The sequence below is a fragment of the Meriones unguiculatus genome, chromosome 18, assembly GCF_030254825.1.
Source record: "Meriones unguiculatus strain TT.TT164.6M chromosome 18, Bangor_MerUng_6.1, whole genome shotgun sequence".
In the NCBI taxonomy this organism is placed as follows: Eukaryota; Metazoa; Chordata; class Mammalia; order Rodentia; family Muridae; genus Meriones; species Meriones unguiculatus.
Genome location: NC_083365.1, coordinates 27150990 through 27161188, shown reverse-complemented (window position 1 = coordinate 27161188; position 10199 = coordinate 27150990). Strand labels below are relative to the sequence as shown.

Sequence of the window (10199 nt, the reverse complement as noted above, 5' to 3'; positions counted from 1 at the left end):
AAAATTATAAAATGGTCATTCAACTTGCGACATTAAATCATTTTGAAAGAAAACAAACTTGTTATACCTACAATCAAGCTATACATGGCAACTCGACAAAGTGATACTTTCAAATCACCTTTTCCTCGGGTGTAACCATTTTCTTAAGACAAAACAATGACGTAGGATTTCTACGGAAAACTACTGTGTAAAGGCACCCACACTTACACGGATCAAGCAAACTAAATGAACTAACTAGATGAACTCAATGCCACTAACTGGAATGCTCAGACTTCTTGTCCGATGTGGTTATTTGCAGCACATTCAGTTATGAGACGGGTGCGGCTGGCATGCTGAAATTTAACCTGTACTTTTCAAGGTCTCATAGACGACTGACGTCTATTTTGCCCATGACCTTCACTGAGAATTGTTTGAATAGTATGAATAGTTTCCTTGGTGAAATTTGTGCTAAACTCGTATCAACAATCTGTGGATAAGTAATAAGAAATCTATCGTGAACAGATACATTTGTTCTGTGTTAAAGTGTAAGTGTACCTTATAATCTCTTTTTTTTGCGTAATTTTAATTTTACTTAAAGCTTATAGTGAATACCGAATGAAGCTACCAGTGGGTGTAGAACTGCAAATTAGCTCCAACTCAAATGTGTCAGCCACAACAGAAGAAAATTTAAGTGAAGCACAAATCCAGGAACTACACCCCTGTCCCACCCACCCTCCCCCGCCCCAGCCATTGACTACAGAAAGCAGCACTGGTGCCAGGAGCCATGAGGAGAAGAAAAGTGTCCTAAAAATTGCCAAGGTGGTTAAGAGGATAAGAGGCCACCTTTGCGCCTAACTCACTATGCTAGCAGATGCGACGTCACAGAAGCTCATTCATGAGAACCAGGAATCTCCGAGTGACTTTGCCAGCGCAGCACCAGGCTGTGTGGCCTCATGATCTGGTTTGATCTAAAGAAACACTAACAACCATACGTACACAAACACACTAAGTTCAATAATTGAACCGCAGGCTCCTGTTGGTTATTTGGCTGATGATGGATGATTTTAATTGCATTATTATAATCTATTTTCATGTCTGGCATTCTGTTCTTCCTCTTCTGTTTCTCTTCCTTTCATAAGGTTTTCGGGCTAGTGTTTGCCTCTCCTCTCCTTTGGCATTGCTGTGTCAACTCCACCCAGAAAGTTTGCTTCTAATAAAGAAAACCTTTTAAAGAGTAATTGTAGAAACTAGCTAATTTTGAAGTCATTTCTGATCAGGAAGCTAAGTCTGATGGTGCAGGCCTGTACCTTAACTCCCTGGGAGACTGGCACAGGAGGATTGTTAGTTCACAGATTAACAGGGATACAGAATGAGTTCAAGGTCAGGATGAGTAAACCAGCTGAATTCTTTTTTCAAAATAAACAGGAAGAACATAAGGGCAGGAGCTGTATTCAGCAGCAGAGAGGACCTGGGTTGGGATCTCAGCAGCCATGAAAGAAAAATAATCATTTCTGATTGGGAACATGTCATATCTTTCCCTGTTTTTCAAGACAGTTTCTTTCTTTGGCTATCCTGGAACTCGATCCTGCTTGCCTTGAACTCACAGAGGTCCACTTGCCTCTGCCAAATGCTAGATTTAAAGGTATGTGCCACTTTGCCCGGCATATTTTTTCTGTTTTGCAATTGTGCCATTCTTTCATGAGAACTATGATCTCTGTTTCTGCTCTCTGTGTCTGTCTCTCTCTCTCTCTTGCCTTACACTCCCACCTTCTCTCTTCTCTCTCTCTCTCTCTCCCTCTCTTCTTCTCTCCCTCTCCATCCATTGTCTGTCTCACTTCTATGCCTTCTTCTACTTCCTTTCATCCCTCACACCCTCTCTCTCTTTCCTCCCTTTGTCACTTTGAAATCTATACAGAACCTTTATTTTTTTTTCCTGCATATAGTGGCTCACGCCTGTCACCTCAGCCCGTTGGTGGGAGAGGCAAGGAGAGAGCCACCCTTTTGATGCCAGCCTGAGCCACACAGTAAAAAGGATTTATTGGTTGTCTTTCTAGTTTTTCTTAGAGTTATGATGGTATTCTGGGTATTTTATCCACTGATTATCTTTTTTAATCAAATATTTAAAAAAATGGTTTATGGGTGTTGGTGTGTTGCCATATATATATCTGTGTACCGCATTGTGAATCAACATATGCTTGGGAGCCACCACGTGGGCACTGGGAATTGAACCCTGGTGTTCTGGAATAGCAGCCAGTATTCTTAACTGCTGAGTCATCTCTATAGCTCCTTTCCCATTATCTTTTTAAACTGGTTACTGTCAGAACTAGAAATTAACAGAATTTTTTTTTCATATTTCTACCTAGCGGTCATATTAAACTTGACTTTGCTAATTTTTCATGTCTCATAGGACCACGAAGTAGTTAGTAATACCCAAATTATTATTTCGTTAGCAGTACAATTAAAAAATTATTTACTTTTACTCGTATCAGTGTTTTTCCTGTTTTTATGAGCGCTCCAGGTGTGTGCAGTGCTTGTGGAGGCCAGAGGAGGACACTGGGTCCTCTACCCTGGAGTGACAAACAGTTGGGGCTGCCATGTGGCTTCTGGGAACTGAACCCAGGCCTTTTGCAAGAGCAGCAAGTGCTCTTAATCACTGAGCCATCTGTCCAGCCCCGTGGATACAATGCTTAACATCAGCAACATACAGTCTTTTTCTCGTTGGAATATATGCCGATCAGCATGGTAATTTATTCTTTAAAAAAAACTCCTTTCACTTTATGATAATCTACTAATATAAATAAGAGCACAATTTAAATTAAATGCATCTTTAACTAGTTCAAATGTTTGTGAAATAACTGAACGTTTTTATAAGTTTGTGTAAAATATCACATTTAAACACAATGCACACACACACACACACACACACATACACACCCACACATACACAGTCCCCTATTGTATATTTTAGAGAATGTAACGACATGGCCTTTTTTGAAATGTTCTTGAAGAAATAAAATAAAATTTGTAAATAAAAAAAAAATCAACAAAAAGTATAACTTTCTCCCTATGCCTAAACAGTATTTTCAAACATTTCCTGAGAACTCCACACTGCTAAGGACTCTGCAGTCCTGCTAGAGAAGTCTGAACTTCCTTCTTTGGAAGGAAAGTAAGATAAAGTCAGCAATGAGTAAATGAGTGAGCAATTTTTATTCGTAATTGTGCACAACCACTTACAAGGTAGAACATAACAGCTCAATCAAAACTGATTATGATGCCAGATTTGGTTCAAACCCATGTGGAAAGTACTAGGGACAACTTGGTATTTTCTGAGGAAAATCTTTTCATATCTCACTATGTTATAGGTGAGAAATAAGACACCACACACACTCACTGTAGTAACCTTCTTATTAAGATTGTCTGGCAGGCCCACAGAGCGGTGACAATGAACCTGCTGTTTTTGATGTTTTGAGGTCCATAGATAATGTGGTGAAGTCTGGTGCCTCGGAAGCATCACCTCTAGAATTCTGGGATTAGGGCCTGAAGGCCGTGCAGCATCTGTTTAGAGTCTACTACTCACAGGCTTGTGTGCACCTTATGGGTGACCCCACAGTTTAGTGGGGTGAGTGGCTGCGTGGCATTACAGTGCAAATGAGTTACATAAAATATTTGCTGAAAGTTGGAAGTAATAATGCCTTATATGGCAGAATTTTGGGCTCCTAAGAACAGGTATAGACGCATTTTCCTGAAAATGCTTTCCATAGTTGCACAGAAGTGACGGGACCTCTGTACAAAACATCTCCTTTTTTCTTTTTCTGTTTTTTTTTTTTTTTTTTTTTTTTGTCAAGTCAGTTGTTAAATATTGCTCAAAAATGAGTAAGAAGAGTAATAATTCTTACAAATCTTTATTTTCATAAAAATTCTGCGATAACATAGTGACCTGTTTTTCCCATTTGGGGAAACTGTCCAGGCTGAAAAGGCAGAGTGATGAACACTAACATCTTTCTGGGCCAGGGTGTGCAAATTCTTTAATAGACGCTTTGTTGAACCTTCATCACAACTGAAAATTCCTCAGTATTCAAGCAATGTGAAAAGAAATCTCAGTGCCGGGAAGACAAGGCACTCAAACCATGTGACAGTCCCATATGCAGCTCCAAATCTGTCCTCATAACTGTCTGTGGGGCTCACAAAAGAGTCACACATGTAGCTATTGGAAGAATATCTTAGACAATTTGGCACACAAGTTCTAAGATTAGCAGCCGAAAAGGGGGAGGGAGGAGAAAAGGAACATAATAGATTAAGTGACACCCATCCACTATCTTCCTAAATTTGTTTGGAATGTTAAAAATATTGTTTTGATCAATCTATATATACACCCTCAATTTTAAAGAGAAATTCAAAGTGTGTTGTGGTTGATAGAACAAATGGTTTTAAAAAACACTACGGAATCTATGTCGCTGAACAAGGGAGTCCAGCCAGCTCCCAAGTGGCATGCTAACATGATGGAAAGTAAAGCCAGGATGCTGTGAATCAAAGAGGCACGGGTCTATTTTTACAGAGGTCTATGTCTCCCCATTCTGTTTGCCAAGTGTAAATTTTTTTTTGAAACACTTGGCCTGTCAAAATAGGTAAGCATTTAAATGTTGTGGGAGTCGCCCATCCAACACTTGACCACCCCTTCCCCTTGTGAGGCCTTCCGTTCCACACGCATCATCCATGTTAATTACTAAACAAACAGAAGAGCTGTTCCACTGGTTCCCTTCCCCTGTTCTTGAACAGATTGTTTGAGACATAATATGAATACTAATTAATGATAAAATATCTCTGAGTGTTTTTGACATAGGGACGAAATAGCAGTTTTAGAGAAAGGCCCAGAACAGCCTTGTGTAAATGCACCCACTGGTCCCAGGAAGGGTCAGGCTCCAGCTCAGAGGCAAGAGAGCAAAGCTGGCAGAGCTTGTGGCTCCATTTCAGTGGGAGGTTGTGGGTCACTTGTTTTCTTGAGACGAATTTGACATTCTTTCTGTTTCCTGTGTTAAATTGGAAGAGTATAAAATTAAAGCTCTCTTCACATGAAAGTGGTGAGAAAAGTGGTCAGAATTTTGCTAGGGGTCGGCTCAGAGATAGGGAGGAGAGAAACTCTGACAGATTTTGTTCTGAATTATGTAGAAAAAGCGGTATAGCTGATCTAATTTGATCAGATGTTATGTGCCTGAGTTGACTAGGGATCTCTGAGGCATGATGCTTGTGAAAGAGGATTTAAAAGAGCAAGGTCCTGGGCTGGAGATTTCCCTAGGGTGTGAGAAGCTTTGAGTTTGAGTCTCAGAACTGGAAAACAACTCTCGCTGGTTCAGTTTTGCTTTGACAAGGAGTTTGCTTAATCTCAGAGAGGTGTACCCACACAGACACAAAGAGGGAGGGAAGGCAGTTCAGAGGGAGGAAAGGACTGGGGAGAGGGAGAGAAAGAAACTCAGATTCAGAGCTAGAGGAAGTCAGGAAGTCAGGTAGAGATTCAAAGAAAGGAAGATAGAGAACCAGAGAGATAGTGATCTTCTAAGCGTGACAGCTACAATGGCATGTGATTTACTGTGCTGAATTTACCCAGAGAAATCAATCGGTGAGAACAGGTTTGATTGCAACAGTTCTATGGGGCAGTGTACTGTGTAGTCTTGGTGGAGTTGGCAGAGTCATTACAAGTACAAGGTATTCAGGAAAGAAATTTTATCTTATTTTCTGCATTATTTATTTATTTATTTATTTATTACAATTTATTCAACTTGTATCCCAGCTGTAGCCCCCTCCCTTTTCTCCTTGCCATCCCACCCTCCCTTCCTCTCCTCCTCCCATGCCCCTCACCCAGTCCATCTGACCCTGGCCTATGAGGTCTCATCAGGAATGGCTGCACTGTCTTCCTCTGTGGCCAGGTACGGCTGCTCCCCACTCAGAGGGAAGGGATCAAAGAGCCGGCTACTGAGTTCATGTCAAAGACAGCCCCTGTGTTACCCTTACTAGGGCACCCAAATGGGTGGAACTAGAAAAGATCATCCTGAGTGAGGTATCCCAGATGCAGAAAGACACCATATACTCACTTATAAGTGGATATTAGACAATCTAATATAGAATAAACATACTAAAATCTGTACACCTAAAGAAGCTAAACAAGAAGGAGGACCCTGAGTAAGATGCTCAGTCCTCATTCAAAGAGCCAGCCACTGAGCTCATGTCAGAGACAGGCCCTGTTCCCCTTACTAGGAAACCCACTTGGAGACTGAGCTGCCATGGGCAACATCTGTGCAGGGGTTCTAGGTTATCTCCATGAATGGTCCTTGGTTGGAGTATCAGTCTCAGAAAATATCCCTGGGCTCAGATTTTTGGTTCTGTTGCTTTCCTTGTGGAGCTCCTGTTCCTTCGAGGTCTTTCTATCTTCCCCTTCTTTCATAAGATTCCCTGCGCTCTGCCCAAAGTCTGGCTATGAGTCTCAGCGTCTGCTTCCATACTCTGCTGGGTAGAGCCTTTTAGAGGCCCTCTGTGGTAGGCTCCTGTCCTGTTCCCTGTTTGCTCCCTCTTCACACCTGTAGTCCCAGCTACTCAGGAGGCTGAGACAGGAGGATGGCTTGAGTGCCGATCGGGTGTGTGTGCACTAAGTCCGGTATCAATATGGTGACCTCCCAGGAGCTGGGACCACCAAGTTGCCAAGAACGTGTGAACCAGCCCAGGTCGGAAATGGAGCAGGTTGCCCTATATGTTTATATTGCTCACATGCCAAGCTTTTCATATTATTCTTATATTGCTGTGATGAAACGCTGAGACCAAAGACATCTGAAGGAAGAAAGGGTTTATTTTGGACTTACTTATCGAGGGAGCTAGAGTTTCCTCCTTGGCCTGGAGGCACAGAAGCGAGCAGCAGTCATTGCAGTTGCAGCAGGAAGCTGATTGTTCATATCCTCCACTGCAGCTAGAAGCAAAGACAGAAAACGCAAGTATGACAAGGCTATGAACTCTCAGAAGAGGCCAGAAGAGGACATCAAATCCCCTGGATCTGGAGTTACTGGCAGTTATTGGTTGCTTAGAGTAGTAGGATCCAAACTCAGGTTTTCTGGAAGAACATTATTCCGTGCACTTAACTACTGAGCCATCTCTCCAGAGCCACATCAAAGAATTTTGTTTCAAGGGATTTCCTTAACACTAGGCTAAACCTCTCATGTTTCTGTTAAAATGAAGTGAAAACACTTCATGGATCTTGGCAGTTAATCAGACAAAACCTACAAAGTTAACTTGTGAGTTATTGTAACACCAGTGTATATGGCTATTGACCAAAGAGGTTGATGTCACTGCTGTTGAATTTAGAGAAGCATCCAAAGGGATTGCTATAGCTCTCTGTACATGAAAACCGGTGCCATTTGCCAGGTTGGCAGAGACTATACAAAACTATGGGTCCCTACTACATTTAAGTATTTAAATATTTTTAGCCAGCTTTATGAGCAGATGATTATCTGTGTGTCAGAGCAGCATAGGAGTTTTATGACACTTTCCTGCCATTCCAGAGTATCTGGATTCAACAAAGTGTCAGTACAGCTAACGCAAACCATTTATCTTAATGGAGAATGTTTTTTCACTTACAACTACAAGCATTTACTCGGCCCCCGTGATGTGCCCATTCTTCTGTTAGGTATCCTGTGTTCTCCTACTAGACTCTGTCATAGTATTTATCTTACATGTAGGGACTTTGGAATTTAAAGTAATCAAGTGACTTAGCATGGCTACATAAGGAGCAAACAGCAGACCTGGGCTCTGAACACAAGACAAGGTGGTGTTACAGCAGACGCAGTCTTTACTAAATTGTATCACCTTTCTGTTTCCATGTTATTTTCTCATTGTTGGTTGTACTTGCTTTCCCCAGCCACATCATAATCTCAGATATGAAAGAACTGCACCCATTTAGTGAAGTTTCAGAACCACTTAAGGTAGCTTTAACAAGACATTAAGGAAGAACACAAATTCAGATTAAGAGGGCAGATAGAGTTTGTGGTTTGAAGTTAGCAAGATCAGTGTCATCTGTTTTTGGCCAAGTTATCCTGTGAAGCTAGTTCTTTACTTTTGTGGGAGTTGTGGTGAGTAGGGTGTTTGCTGGCTTTATCCAAGGACTTGGCATTTATATCCCCAGCTGCCACACATGCCTGCAATCTCAGCACTGGGTGTGGTAGAGAAGAGTGGATCCCAGGGTCTCACTGCCAGCCAGCCCAGCTAAAACCTCAAGTTCTAGGTTCAATGAGATACAGTATTTAAAAAAAATATGGAAAGGCAATAGAAAAAGTCACCTATTGTTGACCTTTGCTTCTGCTAGTGCATGCAAACCAATGCCCACTAGCATACACACACACAAACACACACACACACACACACAGACACACACAGACACACACACAGACACACAGACACACACAGACACACACACACAGACACCCACACACAGACACACACACACACACAGACACACACACACAGACACACACATACACACTCTCACTGAAACTTTTCATGAAAGTAAGTGAAGAATTTTAAGCCAGCACACAAAGTAATGGGATTTGTTATGACAAATTTTCATATATATATATATATATATATGTCCCTGTATTTTATTTTTATTTATTCTTGCCTCCACTTTCCTCTATTTCTCCACCCTTGTTCTTATTGGGATCCTTTCTGTTCTTAAATTGTCCCCTTTTGCCTTCATGACACATGCGTTCTATCATCCTCTCTTCTTTATCCCCTTTCAAATGCAGTAAGGTCTTTTATGCTCCTCTCAGTCTTCTTTTAAGATTCATCACACACACATAAACACACACACACACACACACACACACAGAAAGAGAGAGATTTATTTAAATCTACATTTCACACATAAGAGAAAAGACACTGTTTTTCTTATTCTAAACAAGCTTGTTAATCTATAAAATTATAATTATGGCACATATGTTATTTACTTCTCAGTAGGACTGTAGGTGATGTATATACAATACATTTTACCCACAAGATAATCTGGACATATTAACTACTGAGCTGTAATGCTGAGTGATCTGAAAATCACAAACTCCTCAAATAAAGCAGATGTTTTATTAGTATACGTATTTATATTTTTTTGCACAGTTGGTAGCTTAATTCCTCGAAATTAACAATTAAAAGTATTTTTTTTCAATTCTCATTCTACTTTCATATTTAGCACAATTGACTAAGTTACACTGCTGGATTAAATGATTATTATGTCTCCTAAGTCTGAGGAAGTATCAATTCATAGTTGAACAGTAGTGAAAAGGCTAATTCAATCACTTCTAAAGTAATAAGAAATTATCATTATATCAAAGACTATATTTAGGTAAGGCATAAACCTAATTATAGTCATTCATTTATTTATTCAATATTTCATTTACTTACTCATTCAGTAATTTGTTTTTTTTTTTTACTAAGTGCTTAAGTGTGTCAAGGACCGAACCAAACCAGTGAGTCCTGTGTCTATACATGACACTTATCAGTAGAAGCAGTGAACTGTGACTTGTAATGGGTTCCCTTTTGTAGCAAGGCGGAGTGTCCTTGAAAGACTCTGGTTTGACTAGGTTGTTTTCTACTTTGAGATATAGGCACAACTTGTAAAAAGGATGTGCTCAACAAAAGTAGTTTTTTTATGAAAATCAAATTCATGTAATCACCAGTGATAGTTAAACAAAAATTGAAAGGGAAAGTGATGTTAAATTCATGTAGAAGAAAATAGAAAAAAAAAATGTTGATAGACAGAACTAGTTAAACCACTACCATTTAAATTGGGGGTGGTGCTTCCTGATGATGAAATAATCTCAGGAACTAGGTAGACATTTGAGGTGACTTCTTTATGAGTGACTAAATTACTCTCTTTCTTTCTTTTTCTTTCTTTCTTTCTTTCTTTCTTTCTTTCTTTCTTTCTCTCTCTCCCTCTCTCTCTTTCTCTCTCTCTCTCTCTCTCTCTCTCTCTCTCTCTCTCTCACACACACACACACACACACTCTCTCTCCTTGTTCTACAGCAAATATGCAATCCTCCATATCAACCTAAGTGGTCAGAAGGCCATCACAATCTCCTGACTCGGGTGAAGCTCAGATCTGCTTCTAACCTTACATTGTGGACCACTTTACCTCAGCTTCAGAGAAGCCACAGCAGGAGGAAAAGGCTCTCACAGTATCAGTTTGATCTTT

The 10199-nt window shown here is 40.5% G+C and overlaps 1 long non-coding RNA gene across 1 annotated transcript in view; it reads left to right on the top strand.

Moving 5' to 3' along the window:
- Positions 1-1442: 1442 nt before the first annotated feature.
- The window catches only part of LOC132648975 (uncharacterized), a 34486-nt gene continuing 25729 nt past the window's right edge, over positions 1443-10199 (top strand). Inside the window, exon 1 of the long non-coding RNA XR_009587366.1 lies at positions 1443-1621. This is a non-coding gene — a long non-coding RNA (uncharacterized LOC132648975). The remainder of the gene's footprint in view (positions 1622-10199) is intronic.